Genomic DNA, 17,591 nt, shown 5'->3' on the forward strand with positions numbered 1-17,591 from the left:
CCAGATTTACAGCAATGCTCGTAAAAATATGTCATCGTTAAATCTATATTTTAATGTTAAATATATCTGAATTGAAATGTTATTTCTAAATTAAAATGTTATATCAAAATCTAAATGTTAAATCTAAATATTAAATGTTGAATCTAAATGTCCCATATCTAGCTAATTTGCAAATTCACCAGAAGTACCAAAATAAAAAGTAATTCCAGTTAACTTGCATATTAGCTAAATATTTAGTTTCACCCGTGACATTTAGATTCAAAATTTAGATTTAGATTCAAAATTTAGATTTCACATTTAAGATTTACATTCAAGATTTAGATTTCACATTTAGATTTGGATTTAACATTTATATTTAGATATAACATTTAATATTTAGATTTAACATTTAACATTGAGATTATATTTTCACGAGAAAGGAAATACCACGAATTTCACAAGTATTGCTGTAAATCTGGTCAAAAAAATATATATCACAAATTGTTTAAACGTGGTTTGTTGCTAAATGTTGCAAAAAGTTGACGTTTATTTTTGCATTGTTGCAAACATTTTTTTATTTTAGCATGCGCAAAATTACAATCGTCACCCCATAAATGTGGCAGTATTACTTTTTAAGTATGTTAAGAAATGTCTCGATCTCTTCTGTCCACACGTACCGCGCTACGTTTTCTCAGAGAGAAATGGTCATGTGACCAGGTTCGTCACGTCACGTGATGTCTAATTGCTGGGAAAAAAAATTCCATTATGCTTTTGCAATACATTTCAATATTGAAACGCCTGAAAAACCTACTCATGAAAGCATAAAAACTTTAGTGGTATTTGAGTGTGTTTTAATCACCAGTTTTTATTGCGCTTTATAGATTTTGCGCATTTCTAAGGGTAATGGAAAAGCAGCTAGTGTCGTCAGATGAAATGGATTGTTTCCCGTAAAAACAAACCCTTCAAATTTCATCTGATCATAGATCCTCCTGCTCAGCTTTAACCTCATTATGTTCGACTTGTTTTTTGGTTCAATAACCTGTTTTTACATCCAAAATACACAGTCAGTCCGTCTGTCCGTCTGTCCGTCCGTCCGTCCGTCCATAGAAACCACCCCCAAAGTTGTTCACCAGTATTTTGGAGAGCAGCTTTTTCCCCCACAGAAATCAAGCTTTCATCAGTTTTATGCTTGCGCGCACCTACAGTGCACATAAAGTCAGCTCTCACAAACAAACAGAAGCCAAAAAACAACGCACCTGCTTGATGTTTTATGAAGGCAAACAAAAAGCAAAGACAAAGAGGAATAATTTGACAGGGGAAATGTGACGGCGTGTGGAGGCCTTGGCTTTTTGACACCTGTGACTGAAGCAGTCTTATGTTACTTTGACAGGGAGGATAGAAGAAAAATCAAGGCCTTTTTTCTGAAAACGCACGAGCCTCAGCGCATGTTCTTTGTGATTCCTAACAAATTCACCTTATTACTTGTGTCACCTCACATAATCTTGTACACAGAAAAAAGTAGAGGGTGTGTTGGGGGGGGGGGTTGGGAACGTACACACAGGTGGCTTTTATTTTGGAGAAGTTTTTTCCCCAAACTCTTTACTTTAAGCCATGGTTGTCAAACTCATTTTAGTTCAAGGTCCACATACGACCCAGTTTGACCTGAAGTAGGGGGTTCTGAAAAATCCATGTTTTTGTAAAGGAAAAAAAGCACAAATGGAAAGAAAAAATCCTGAATGTTAAGCAATTAGTGAAATTCCAAAACTTTTTCTCAACATTTGCAACGTAATTTGCCAGAATTCTGTGGGATCATTTGTAAGAATTTTGCAGGTTTTCATAAATAAGTGCAGTTTAATATCACTAAATAATGTAGTTCTGCAACCCCTATTGTATTTTATCTACATCTTATGATAATTTACACAAAGTCCTGCTTTTGCTTTAACTAGATGTTCTGGTGGGCCGGACTAGATGTTCTGGTGGGTCGGACTAGATGTTCTGGTGGGCTGGGCATGGCCCGCGGTCCTGAGTTTGACATATGAAGCGGTTTCATGGAGAATAAACCATATTTCTGTCTCTACTTGAAACAACATCATTTAATCACTTATTGTATTTGGGGATGTCTGATATTAGCTTTTTTGCTGTTATGCCAATATTGTCCAATACTAAATTTTCAATTTCCAGAAATGACCTTTACTGTTATATACAACCACATTTTATATCACATGATATGTACAGTATATCCATGTCAATAACATTCTGTCTCAAACAACACATATCAATGTTTTATTTAATGTTTTAATATCTGATGATTTTCTTTTATGAAATACTGTTTTAAAAAAATATATATATATGTAAATGAAAGTGTGATGTTATTATGTAGTTACATTTTTTTCTGTATATTTTGTATTCTTTTAGGGTGGCATTTGAACATTCTGTCCAGGGACAACAGATGAAAAATAGCCTTTTGGCTAAATCTGGTACATGTTCTGTATTGCTATTAATGTACAATGTCCCTGTTAAATAAACCAATATAAAAAAATGAATGGATTTTTCAATATCGGTGGAACCCTTACATTTTTTGGCTGATGTTATCGCTCACCTCTAATGTTAATACTGTATATGTGCTGCATACACAAAATGTGTTTTCTTCTCTGAGGAACGTTAGGCTTGAGTTATCAAGCTCAGATTGTCCTGCAGAGTTTAAATTTGCAGGGCCGCATCATACAACGCTCAAACATCATAATCAATTATCAACCGTATCAAAAATAATCAGAGACAATCACATCTCGTACCATCCAGACAATCTCGAGATGCACAAAACATGATAAAAAACAAGACAAGCGACCACCTCGCACGACAACGAATCATCCGAGCTCTCAGAAAGAGCGTAAACAGTACATAAATAACATGAATAGATGTGAAGAGAAAGCCAGAGCCTGCACTCATGCAGTGTAGACAACAGACGGTTATTTACTGTCAATGTCTGGGACGAGGTGGTGAGTTCACCTGGAGAGCCATAAGCTCAAGGCAGCAACTGTCATCCTAGCATGTGTGAGCCCGTGTGTCACACCTCATTTCCCCAGAGTCTTCATGTCTGCTGTGTGGCATGCAAATGGCTAGGGGCGAACATTCCCATTTAGACGCCAACGGTTCTCTGCCTTTGCTTTATTTACTAACAGAAGTACTCCATGTGGAAATATCACTAATGATGTCAACTTAGCATTAGTAGCACCATTACACTGTTGTGATGATGATCTACAAGTGACTAGTTCAAAATAAATTTACTAGCATTTAGTTTGAATTTAAAACAACTATCACATTGGAACAACAGAATATACAGTAGCGCTAACATAACCGTCACTTTGGGTTGATATTTTCTAACAGAAGTCATTTAAAAAAAAAAAAAAAAACTAAATGAAAATATTTCTAAAGGCATTTAAAGGGTATACCTGTAGTGAAAATGTATATAACAAAAAATGTGCGTAATATGTTACTAATAAAATCTGTGCACCTTTCTATATATAAAAAACATTAAAAGGGCTTTTTAGAACAATTTTATACCTCCGGGCATAAACTATGTTGAGTCGCCATTTTGGGCAGGATATGACGCACTTTCGTTGATTCCTGTTTGCTGTTGCTAGGCAACAGTGTTCCATTGGTCGACAGTTTCTGAACAATGGTGGAGTGTAAAGCCGATGGTTGCAACAAGAGAAAAACCCCACAAAAAGTAAATGTCTTGTGTCTCTAAGCAATAGAACGACATTAAGAGAGATTTTGACCAGATTCAGAAAACTCTATTTATCCCAGAGGGGCAATTTAGTTTCAGATATATCACGAACAAGAAACATGAAAGACAATAACATATCACATGGGGAGACAGGTACGGGAATACTGGGGAGCAGCCACAACAGGGCACCAACAAAGTCAATTCACTACAACAGCACGTTAGCACAGGGAATGGGTCTTAGGATGGGTGGTTTGCAGGTCAGCCACAGGATGGCGCTGCCCTTATGGCTCCCCCTGCTGCCTCGGCAGGGAGGGAGGAGAAGAGGGGGCCAGAGGAGACGGTGAAGAAACAGGTTGTGCATGTAAATTTAGGAGTGAAGTGTTCAGTGTTGTTTGCGATAAGCCTGTTTACTGAGACTGATATAGTCTCTCACAGTTCTTCAGCCAATGACGTGGGACGGTGTTGCTGTAGAGATGACCTCAAGAGTTTGTTAGCCGAACCAGATTGCAGGTGTTCATGGAAAGTAAGAGAAGGGGCAGAGCGTCAAATCAACATCCATCCATGGAGAGTGTGGAGAAAAAAAAAACAGACCTTGACAGGCTGTTCTCAGGGGGGCCGAATGAAATATGTTTTCAGATGTTGGCTTCATAATATCGGTACAGGATACACACTTAAAACATAACCACCCATACCAAATATAACCATCCATACTGTATTTCCAAACCAAGTTTGGAGATACAGTATGTGAAGACTGCTTTAATCGAGCTGCTATGAGAGAGATCTACAAACTAAGCTAATGGGCACAAAACCAAAGTTATGATTCACAGAAAGTCTCAATGCAGCTTGTAAACATACTTATTCAGATCATTACTATTGAAATATTCATTTTATTTCTTTATTTCTCAATGTGTGAGAATTATTTTCTCTTTTGTAGGCCTCAACACTCCTGGTGGAACCACATGCCTTTATCCAACACACACACACACACACACACACACACACACACACACACACACACACACACACACACACACACACACACACACACACACACACACACACACACACACACACACACACACACACACACACACACACACACACACACACACACACACACACACACACACACACACACACACACACACACACAACCTTTAAGCTTCATGATGCAGCTGGCTGGACTGGATCATGATGGAATATGACAAAATCACTTTTATGCAGCCTCCATATTGTATGGAGCAGGGCTCAGCCCAGAAGGTATCAGTTCTGCTCTTTCACACTTCCTTCTGCTACAGCCACCTGCATGTGTGCGTAGTTTCAGGAACAGTAGGCCTTCTAAAAACTGTGTTTGTGGCTATAACTAGAATAAACCACATTGGAACGAAGCAACTCTTGTCATCTGTCTTTGAGCTGTTCAACAAAAGAGTCAGGTTAAAAAAAAAAAACAAACCTTGCACTATTTAGCAATTAATTCAACACTTTTTTTCCCCTAAGAGCAAGTACTGCACCGGTGCTAAAGTAGAACCTCTGAATTCCTGTAATCACAGAAAACAAATGAAAAATTACATTATTTTTGTTAAGCATACAAATATATATGACTATGACGTAGAATAACCCCCCAAATGTGAGTCTATATCACTTGTCATAATCAAATATCATTTACATGCAATATTTTACATTAAAGAAATGGGCAAAAAGATGGAATTTTTAAATCTCTGTCAAAATATGACAAATATATCCCCTCCTGAAGGGGAAATAGCTACAGTTACAGCTGAATGCCGACTGCTGCAGCATAGAATAGGAAATTAATAAAAGTTACCTTAATTAATCGTTTTAAGTGCGTTCAGCATGATTTCTGGAAGTTTAATTGTTTTATTTTTGATAAATATGCTTTTTCCAAAGACAAAGTGAGAAAACTGAAAACTGTATCCACAATGAAGAGCTACAATGATCATAAACAGTCATGTCTTAACATTAGTAGCTCCCTACAAGTGGTGAAGAAAGTGGGTGTTTACAGGTCCAAATCTCGATTTTTCGATGTAAATACTGCGGCATAGGCCAGGTGGTTTCCTCCCACAATCCAAACACATGCAGAGTTTAGTGTAGTTTCTAAACTTCTAAACAGAAGCAAGTAAAATATGGCAGAATTAAATAGACAGAATTTGACAAAGATAGAGAAACCATGCACATAATTAAATTGACATATAATCCAAATATCAAAATCAGGTTTTATTTGATGTGCTATGAAGGAAGGTGAAACTTTACCTGACCCTCATCAAATTTTAAAATGCCAGCCTGTTTGTGCTGCAGAAGAATAAAATACACTTTACCCGTAAACTCTGTTATTTGTGATGTTAGAATGAAATCATTAACGGGCACATTGTGATGTCTAAACACAAAATTAACACAATTTTTTTTTTTTTAAAGGTCAGAAGTTGAAATCATGCTTGTAAATGGTTGAGAAAGTGTACTTTTGCAGCCTGCTCTCATGTGTAGCGTTAGAGAAACATGTGGTGAGAGGAAGTACATTCATATTTCACAGTAAAGTTCAGGTATGTAAATGTAAATTTCCTCAAGAGAAACAGCTATAGCTGTGTGAACCCTGCTGTGCAGAAAAGTCACTGAACAGTGTTAATTTTGTTGAATGAACATTTTCTTCATTGTTTTTGACTACATTTTTTTTTAAAAGTGACAATAACTAAACTGTGACCAGTAAAAAACAACTAAATGTAAATAGAAATATAAAATGTATTGATATTTTCACAATTTTATAAAAACTAAACTATAATGTTCACATGGGATGAAATGCACACCAGTAAGCATATCACTGGCACAATCACTGCTCTCCGATTGATCAGCGTAAAAGACTTCAGCCCCAAAGCCAGGGAACTACAGAAATCATATAGTGAGCAACAGCTCAGGTTCTTTCTTCTCACAGCGTTCAGCTCCTCATCAGAGTGGAAGTAGATCAGTGTTTTTAAGGTCTTGACTGGTGGAATCATTTCACTGGCGCCAAATATTGATATTTATTTATTTACTTATTTTTTTCCCTTATTACACAAGTTAGGCATAGGGCCCTATAAAATCCACGTTAATGAAATCGCAGGCAGAATCAAATTGACAGAATCAGCATAAAATACGTCACCGTGAGGCAAGGAATGTTTTTTTTTTTTTTTTTAATAGGGAAATGTTTTCGGGGTGCACCGCCCTGCCCCCTCCCCCTTTGGCTGCATCAAAGGTCCCATATCGTGCTATTTTTCACCCATCTTTATTTGTTCCAAGAACCCCAAAAACATAGTATTTGAGGTTTATTTTCCCAAGCCTGCCTGTTTTTCCAAAGTTTTAGCAACTCTACACAAACGTGAGTGGGCGTGTCTATAGATGGGACACTGACTTCCTCCTCTCTGAACATTGACATAGGGCCAGAGGAAGGCCCGCCCTCCTCCCACCCACTCCGTAGCTGAGCTCATGCTGCTTTCTAAACACGAGACAGAGCGTGGGGGCGGAGCGTTCACCGGTACATACATAGACTGTAGAAAACACATACATAGAACTGCACAAAGGACACTGAAATGCTCACCTTCGTGGGTGTGTCTATTTACATGTCAATCACGGCAGAGAGCTTTCTGGAGGCGTGGCTTCTCCAGCTCAGTGCCGCGTCAAATTTGTCATCAAAGTGTAAATGCTTCATCAAATTGGAGCGAGGTGTTTGGGCTCACCCTGCAGTAAGAAAGGAGCAAATCACCCTCTAACTAATGATTGAGGGAATCAATGAATAAAACATTTTAGACATGTGTATGAAGCCCAAATAGCACTTTTATCATGTTTAAAGCACAGAAAAGTTGATTTAGCTTAACATGGGCCTTTTAGTCACCGCTTAAACCACCCGAAATACTGTTTAAATTACCAAAAAATTACGCAAATAATCACTGACTCCCATACAGAGCCGACCAGTGCCTGCTTAACTTGGTGGTGCCTGTGAAACTTCGTCTGTTTCTCGTCAAGAGCAGTGGTGCTCCGCGCAGCTAGCATCACCTGCTTAGAATGTTTTAACTCAGAGCTACAGAAGATCTGTGGAATAAGTTGTGGGTTGTTGTGGATGAGACCATCAATGCCCGGGTATTGCACTGACTGAAATGTTTATTTTTCATAAGCAGTGAAATGTTCCAGTTTTCTTAAAACAAGTTGATTCAGCTTGTATAAGCAGCATTAATATGTGTCCATGTTCACAGAGAAGTTGATAATACTAGCAGTGAAATGAGTATTTTCTGCATTCATTTAGTTTTTAATGATTCAAAGTTAATTTGCACAAACATCATTAACAATATTTTGGTAAAGCATTATTTTGTATCAGTCTTCCCTTAAAGACTTAAACATAACACAAGGACATTGGACTAGTTGTGGTCAGCGTGTATTAAAAAGAGCTACTGTGCAGCACACACTGTTTTATTTGGCTGTCATTCATGTGAAATTGATTGACAATGTTTTGTAATTCCTGTGAAATGGATTCAGTGCAGTAGATGAATTCTGTATTTAGTCAGTGACAGTTATCGCGATGTATCGGAGATGAATTATCCTGGGATATATCAATTATCTCAGAATCGCGGTATTGTGATAATACTGTTATCGTGAACAAAAATATCACAATATATCGTATTGCGAGGTACCTGGTGATACCCAGCTCTACTGAATATATTTCCGTGTGCCTCTGCCCGCTCGCCTGAAGTTTTTCACATAGAAATGAATGAACCTTTGAGCTACAGATGTGCAACAGATGGCTCCAAGTTCACTGACGTCTCATTTCCACATTTCTGTGGCCACAGCAGAGCTTGACCATCAGCTGGAGTTAGGAGTGGGACGTTAGACAAGCTTTGGAGGGAGCCTGACAGAAGAATACTGGACGGGGAGGAGGGGTTGTAGCTTAGAGGAGGTCTCGCAGAAACGTTTTTCAGCTCTACTCTCAATTCAGTCGTTAGACTTTATTTAGTTTTAATAAACTAAATTCACAAAAGCTTAAGTCAGCTTAATCTGTCGAGGACTGAACTCTATAAATACTAATTATATTAATACTATATCTCCTTTTACTTAGTGAGATCCACCTAACTGCATGTTTAGCTTCCCACTCAGAGATAAGCTCTGATTGGCTTATTTCAAATCACATTTCACCTTTTCACGCACTCCTGTCCCTATTACAACATAAGCAACTGACCGGATTAAATATTATTATCATTGTCAACTGTTTCAGTCATCCTTCCTTTGTTGTAGTTGTTTTGGAACAACTTTTTATTGTTGTTATAAACCAAAATATCTATTTTAAATATATTACCAAATTCCAATAGTTACCACTGAAGCCTTTGGTTAGAAAAACTTTGACTTTAAGTCTTTTTTTTTTTTTTTTTACTTTACTAATTGCAGTTGAAACATTACTTGTGGTTTTGTAAATTACCGTTCGTGATAACAGTCCCTCAGGCTTCCATCTCAATGTCATTTTTTCCATCAGCTGCAGCTTTATTTTGCAAGTGACTAAATGTTATCATGCTAATAAGATACACTAAACATCTGGCAGTGTATTATTATAGCCGTTTATTATGTGAAGTGCTGACACTAGCGTTTACCTCAGAGCAGCTGCACAGGGCACACAAAGTAAGACTGGCATCATAATGACTTAAAGTTACAGCAATGACATTCAATCAGAGACAAAATACAAAAGATAAGTATTGGATTTAATTAATAGAGTAAACGGTGATCGGCAGTGACATGTAATCTGATTACTTTTCCCAATTAACGAGTAAAGGGATTATAATTTAACAATTATTAGATTAGTTATTTTCCCACAAGTAGGCTGCGTTACTAAATAAAACCATCTTGCTATTGTTTTTTGGGTGTCTTGCGCTTTTTTGCGCATTGTAACCCAGTCGGCCACCGTAGTCTAATGCTGCGTTCACACCGAATGCGTCTTCTGCGGCACCGGACGCGTATGCCGCACAAAACGTTCCGCAGGATCAAAAAATGTCTGTGCTCCTTTTTCTCCTCTCGTCAACATAAACCACCAGTGAAAAAAGCCGGTGTGATTAGCGGCTAATGCTATCCTAGCTCAGTGCCGACTTTCAAAGATGAAAACTACAGAGGGAACTTTTACCTGCTACTACCACCTCCTCGCTGATTCTCCTCCACGCCAAATCTATCCTAGTCCGGTCACCATGATAAAGGCTGTGTCATACAGCTGACTACAGTCTGTGTGTGGACTGCGGAGCGGATGGGAGATAGGAACTAATCACCGGTAAAAAGCCCAGTACCACTCCGGAAAACAATCACCAGGAATAAATAATTGCTCCCTGGTAAAGACAGTAGCTCTAACAACTGGTAAAATGATAAACTTGGTGACTTCCTTGAGCGGGCCACTGTCAAAGTGAATGCAAGTGCACAGTCACAACAGCAAACAGGTATCACTGAGCAGCATAGTGTCATGGCGGAGCGCTCCAAAACTCCAGTTACCCATTCCATGATTGCCAACGTATAAAGCTTCTACTAAAAAAGAAAAGTACAAAGCTTGTGGATAAACATCTGTGACCGCAACAGAATTCATCTCGGAGCTGCTTTTCAAAGGTGGAGGGACTTGCTGCTTTTAAAAGATTCCGAACGGACATTTATTTAGCAACATTTCTGATGGACAGGTAATAAACATGTTTTAATCAAAAGTTATGGCACTAACAATAAATGTGCAGTTTTTGTAGTTATGCGACATTGTTATGTTTTGCAATGTGCGTGCACAAACGTAGAGGCGTGGCTTGTGGTAGATTGGCTGAGGTAGGGGAGGACGTAGAGCTGTTGAGGGAGGGACATTGAGATGTTCTCTCAGAAATTCTGAATAGCAGCTTTAACCCTGTGACGTCATCCACAGGGTTAAGGAGAAGTGGATAGGAAAGGAGGCGGGACTATATGGACGCAGCCACAGTTTAAAAAAAGAAAAAAACAACTCACCATGGAGTTGGATTGATGTTCCTGTAGGTCGAGCAGCCCACACCTGACACAGGGAAGGTAATTAGTGCAGGGGAGACACCTGTGGCGAGGCTGAGAGAGAGGGCGGGACTAATTACTCACTTCAGAAACCGACGGAACAGACGAATCAAGCTGAACACACACAGCCATAGCAGACGAGCACTGAACCAGGAGGAGGAAGGTAGCAGGTGCACAGACACTAAAAGAAAGCCATCAACGAGAACAAAACAGGAGCAACGAGCAGATCCTGAGTCGATGCACTTATGATCACCACTAGATGATTAATATTCAATGTCTGTCATTTGTGAAGCAGACGCCCTCACAAATAAATGTCCATTTGCTCCCAGTCATCACACTGGCTTGACTTGATATGTGGAGCGCTTCATAAGTGAACTCCTTTTACCTTTCAGCATTTATTAAATCCAAATCGTCAAACATTTACAGTAGTTGGTACATTGATTTTATTTGTTCTCCCTCGTGTTGTGGCAATTTCATACAGGCCATAAAAAGGCTGCTACTTTATCTACTGTATGTGAGGGTTTCAGTTTTGCAAAGCCCCCAAACCTTTTACATCTTCACATTCTCAAGCATATCATCTTTGATTCATTGTCAGTTAAGCCTACACTGTATTTATCTGGTGAAAAAAAAAAAAAAAGAGTAGTTAAAAAAAGTGCAGCCCCGCCCCCACAGTGCTGCACAGTCCTGTATAGAGCTGTCAATCAATGCTCACTGAGGGCTGAGAGGAGGAAATTTAGACTGAAATGTCACTCCGTACTATACACTACAAACTCAATGAGTATATACTGTCTACTTTATACTATAAGTATGATTAGGATGATGAGCGTTCCCACTGACGTATACTTCCAACCTTCCCAAGATGCATTTGGAACCAACAACAAAAACCTGAAGAACACTGAGGCCAAATATATCTGTTGATTCTCCATCTTTGAAAGCATTTTAAGCGAGAAAGTGACCATGTAGAATACCATCATGAAACTCACGGAAACACAATGAATGCCGACATTTCCGAGATTTTCGGAGACCCACCATTGTGTTACTGACAAAACTTCTGTTTAACTTCAAAACATCAGCTTTATTTATAAAAGTGTTAAAAAAAACCTAAGACAATAAGAGATGCTTTTGTTTTGAAAAGGGGATGTTTGACTTTATTATTCTTTCAATTTCTCGCATACTCAATACTATTTAATGTGAATGCACTACATACTAACTTTAAGATCAGATATGAGTGATACGTTAGTATGCGATTTTAAACACAACCCTAGTCCCGCCTCCTATCTTTTATAGGAGGGGCGGGGCCTACAGTGACAGTGATGTCATTGATCCAAAAAGACATCATTGATCTAATCTCATCCAATTGCAAAATTCAATTACAATAGCAGGTGTTTAACCCATAGAAGGCAGACACTGACATTTTACAACTAAAAAACGCTCAATTTAAATAGTTTGACTAAAATGTGAAGTGGGACAATAAATTACATTACTTCATACCTCATCATATATATGTTCAGCAGAAAAAACTGACATATTTCTTATTGTAAGTATTTTCAGAGCCTTCATTGTCAATTTTCGCACTTAAAACAAAAAAAGCACTTTACAGTTCAGATATGATTCAAAATCAAGGCACATGCTTCATGGTCTTCTCTTTGCATGATTTATGAAATATATAGTTGTGCATTGAACAAATGTTTCACCTTGTTAGAGGCTTACATTTCTTGCAGCGGGAGCCTGAGGCGAGCCTAATCTCAAAGTGAAGGGAAATCTTCCATCACATCAAGTGAAATTACTCCGAGCTTTTCTCAGCCTATTCCGATAAGATACCGATCAGCCAAATAGATTGGCTTTTCCATTATCTGCCAGCAGATCTTAGAAGGCATTGGCTAGATAATTTGCTAATGTTTCCTGTGACCTCCCCAGATTTAAATTATGTCTTTGGGTACATGTCAACTCAATTCTGCTGTTTACCGAGGAGCAAGCACTTAAAGGACCATTAATATTCATGTCAACGTGAACATCAGAACAGGTATTTCTCATCAGAGTTTACAGACTCATAGAAGAGTCGTTTTTATGCTGCTTGATTTGTGTGGATTGAGCTTGTGAGGTGTTACAAAGACTGATGTGAAGAGCCAGTCATAGAGAAGAGGGAGAAAAGGAAACGTATGAAAAAGGAGAAGTTAAGAAAATAAATAAAATAGCTTTTCTTTGACTCGGATATTGCAGAAAGCCTCGACTGTTCAAGTCCAAACCACTTTTTATTCGACAAGGGAAACCTACTTTTCTTTCTCTACATTTGCAAAAAAGGTCAATTATTCTAGGCTTAATTAAAATATAATGAGCTGCTTTGATGTGAGAAATTGCTAAAATTAACATGGTGAAATGATTTGAAGGCCATAGTCTCAATAAAGCAGAAGCTTAATTTGTTTCCTCTCATTTTTAAATCATAAATGCGCGGCAGCTCTCTGAACAAGAAGAGGCTTAAATGTTGCACATAAACAATTCATTTTTATTAAAATATGCAAACATGATTCACGCAAAGAGCCAGGGTTGATTCACTTCGTCATAGTCAATAGCTGCACTTCCACTCCCAGGTACAGTATATGAATGATGTGAAAGGAGTTTAAGGAATTGAATTAAACCACTGATTATCATGCAGCAACGCCATCAAATCGATATTACGTAGGAGTTGTTTATGTATTAATAGCAGAGTAATATATTTGAAAGGTGTAAATCAGAGATGGGCGACTTTCATTCCAGTGCAGGGCCATTAAAAGATGTGACTGATCTGATGGCTACATTATCAATATCCATGTCAGCTTTTAGAATAATAACCAATCTGAGCATTAATGCAGAAAAGAACTAAGGTTTTGTGTTTTCTTAATGTTATTGTGTGTATTTTCCAGTCTTTTTGGTGTTGAGTCAATAGAAAAACATCCGTGCTGTAATAAAGTTTAAATGACTGATCAGATTTGTCCGTTTGTTGTTCGATTAATTAATATTGTATCATGTCACAATTTTAGGCATTAACAGTCTTGCCATTGTCTGCACAGAAAAAGCAGGAGGAACGAATGCAGGCAAACAGTGCTGCTTTAGGCTTAGATTTATGGATTTTATATCTTCATTTTTTGAAGAATAATTGTATGTTCCTCCATGGTATGTAGCATAAGTTGCTCTGCACCGTTTCTATGCGTTGGTGACTGGTCAGATCTCGCCCCTTTTGTGTGAGCGAACCCGTTGATAACCAGCATAATAGAACAGCTGACAATGGCTGGTTAGGTAAAGCCGTCTAGGAACGGCAAGGCAAATTTATTTGTATCGCGCATTTCATACATCCCTAACGCTCATCACTGGCGAGATTGTAAAAATTAATATCTTGGTTGATCTGTACGAAATTGGACTCACTTATGTCAGGTTGATTCTTCATTTACCCCATCAAGTTTCATCAGGAGGTTATTTAACCAGGAGAGTCTTGTTAAAGTTAATGTCTTTTTCAAGAGAGTCCTGAAAGCAGTTAGAGTTTAAGAGACATGCTTAAGGTCCCATAGCAGATTTGAACCAGTGACCCTCAGGTTACAAGTCCTCATTCTGTGTATTTTTTGGTATTTTCCTTGCTGTTTTGTATGTTTTTGTAATTACTTTTGCAGCTGCACAAAATTAGAATGAGGGCTGCTTGTAGTAGTTATCTATGTCTGGTGTAGACCATGAGAGCTGATGTCCAACTCTAGCATGGCTTTGTAACTCCTCCTGCTTTGGCACGTGTTAAACCTCTAAACCAGTGTTTATCAAATGGTAGTACGCGATGGCACTACAGGGGGTATTTGAGAGGAAAATTAACAAATGAAAGTATTAAAAATATGGGGTTTTATAATATTTATTTTTTAGGTAAAAATGTTAATCATACCAAATAATACCAGCAACTCAATACGACAACAAAAACATACAAAATCACACCAAAAAAAAAATTAAGTGAGAAAAATATTTACCATTACCAGCAACACAAAATGACAGACACGCTAAATGAGAGAAAAAGATCCCAACAAAATACACAAAAATAACAGCGAAAGCTACAAAAATTACATAACACCAAAAACACACACGCAGCGAATAATATAAATACCAACAATACACATAAACACAAAAGAGAACAATATACTGAATAATAAAAATAACAGAAACCACAAAATACATAAAATGAGACCAAAAAAAACACAAAATGATGATAGAAATGATTAGAACATGAACTGAAAATACAAGTGCAAAACTTGGTCCCACACCAGGAGGGAAACGATAAAAACTATAGAAATGTATCCACTCAGGAAGCACACCTAAACAAAATACGAGTGAACTAAATCACAGAGTCCCTGATGAGCTTTATATTTATAATCTGGATCCACAACAACTGAATGACACTTTAAATACTGCCTACTTGTTGTAGACAGAAGAAAAAGATCACAGTCCAACGCTGAATAATGAGGGTGACTGCCGCTTCAACTGTGATCATATATTTTAAAACCTTGCTTAAATTTTCATTTAGCCCAGTGCCGCCCCCTCCTTCTGGAGTTATTAAATCAGCTGGAAGCAGCGCGGCTCTGTCACGCACCGCATTAGAGCGCCAGCCCCCCCCCTCCCATTCCCAGGTGCAGCCCTGTGATTTAAAGCTTTGATTCTGTTCAAATGACAACAAAGGTGAGCCCAGAGCTGACGCACCTAATTTATCATTCCCTGCTTGATAAGAGCGGGATTAATGCTTTTAATGCGACGGTCGCAGGCAATCATCCATTTTAAAGTGCTGGCTCCCTGGAGGAAACGGCTAAAAGGAGCAAACACCTGAAACGCAGGCGATGAAGAGGGCACATCATAGAGCTACTGGACTGTGATTGTGATAGGAACGCAGCCCCATGCTCCTTCCATGGCCTTGGCCTGGTTCCACGGAGCAGATGGCTGCAAGGCCTGAAGTCAAGTTTGACCCAAATGTTAAGAAACAAACTGCAAGTAGCACGAGGATCATTTCTATATTCTCACCTTTTCCACTGACCACTGTGGGTGGTTTAACCCACGGATTATCTCATGGTCGTTTGGATTATACGTTGCAAGCTACCGTACCACCATACTGTATTTGGTACACATTGCTCTGCTGTAATTACTCGTTATGTATTCACTCCATGCCTAATTTAACATCTGCTGACTCCTCCACCCTTGCTCTATAGCTTCTAACTCAGGCATATGGATGAGAGATGGAATGAAAATGATCGATTATCCGTAAGAGTGTGTGTGTGTGAACAGTGTGCTCCATCCCAGCTTCAAGAAGGCCTCTGCTTCATTTATTTGCTCCATGTTGCTACAATCTTTTAAATTTGGCGTGGGTCAAATTACGACAAATAAAAACAATAAATAAATCAAACAATTCCCAACTTAGTGTAAACAGGTTCCTTACAAACACAAAATAATTTTAATAAATCACCAGAATCTGCTTCAATAATAGCATTTACTGTACGCATTTAAAGGTTTGTGCATATGGGTTAATCCATTAGTATTATTGTATATATATATATATATATATATATATAATTTATTTCCTCATTCATAATGAAATCATTTTCTAAAAAAATAAAAAGCATATGAAAAGCAAAAAATTAGTGTTTTTACCGTTTCCATATAAACCATTGCTTCTGAATCTAGTTTAATTTATATGTAATGAATTACATGGCTATGGTTGATAAATATATCCGATTTCCAAATTAAACCAGATAAAGCTTGATCATAAATCATTCAGTAAATTTAAGTGTAATAATGGCAATAGTTACAGTAGTCTAATGGGACCAGCTTTGTCTGTGAACACGTGAAATATAATTAGATATATTGCATTTCACAAGTTGGGACGGATGAATAGTGATGTTAGTATTTATGCTAACATTTATTTCTCACGACGTGTGACATGTTAGATTTTATCCTTCTATACAAGTGTTAAATCTGACCATTAATAAATCAGTGGCCCTTTGTGGTTAAATGACAGTAAGCTGTGTAGTTTTAAGTTGGTCTATTCCTTTAATGCAGTGGTTAGCATTAGCTCTTAGCCAGTGACGTGCCGTCAGGGTAGGCACTGCCCATCCAAGGGTGAATTGATATTTTGATTATTTCTTTTAATTATAAATTATGTATTTTTCCATTTCCAATAGCCTTCAGTACCTATAAGTTTGAAAGTGTCCGCATTTTGTGCGTTTCATAGCCCAAATTACTAAACAGCGCTATTTCCTGGAACAGCTGCACAGTCTCACTCCGCTGAAAGGCAGAGGGAGGCCACGCCCCCTCCCAAAGGCACGTTGCTCCTCTGCCTCCGTTCCCATTGCGTGTTTTTACGTGTTTGCGCATGCGCAGTCAGGTCCCCAAGATGACAACCATTTATGTCCAAACGCAGCGTAGAGAGCTGCCTTTGGACGTAATCGTGCTATGCTAAATGCTATACGTAAGTTCACAGTACATTAGTGAATCGATGCCATGTGACCGCTGCAGCTACGTTCTCTAGCGAGTGGGCGGGATTACACTACAGGCAGGATGACAGCGCTAGAGATGATAGAGAAACTTTTGAGGAAAAATGACAGCTTTTAAAAGATGGGAGACTTTGTGGCTGCTGCTCACTGAGGCTGTTCTGAGTTGTTGTCTTTTTCTCCGTGTTTCTGTGTTTCCAACACAAACAACGGATGTGCTGCCGTGTCATGAGATATATCTTTTTGGGAGAGTATGGAGGCTATATTAGTTGATCAGAAATGGCAAGACTAAGAACATATGGATTATGTTCAATGAATCTTCATTTATGAAGACACCATGAAATGTAAATAAAACATTTACTCAGTAATGGTTGGGTGTTGAA

This window comes from Gouania willdenowi, chromosome 9 (genome assembly GCF_900634775.1).
Source record: "Gouania willdenowi chromosome 9, fGouWil2.1, whole genome shotgun sequence".
Taxonomy (NCBI): domain Eukaryota; kingdom Metazoa; phylum Chordata; class Actinopteri; order Blenniiformes; family Gobiesocidae; genus Gouania; species Gouania willdenowi.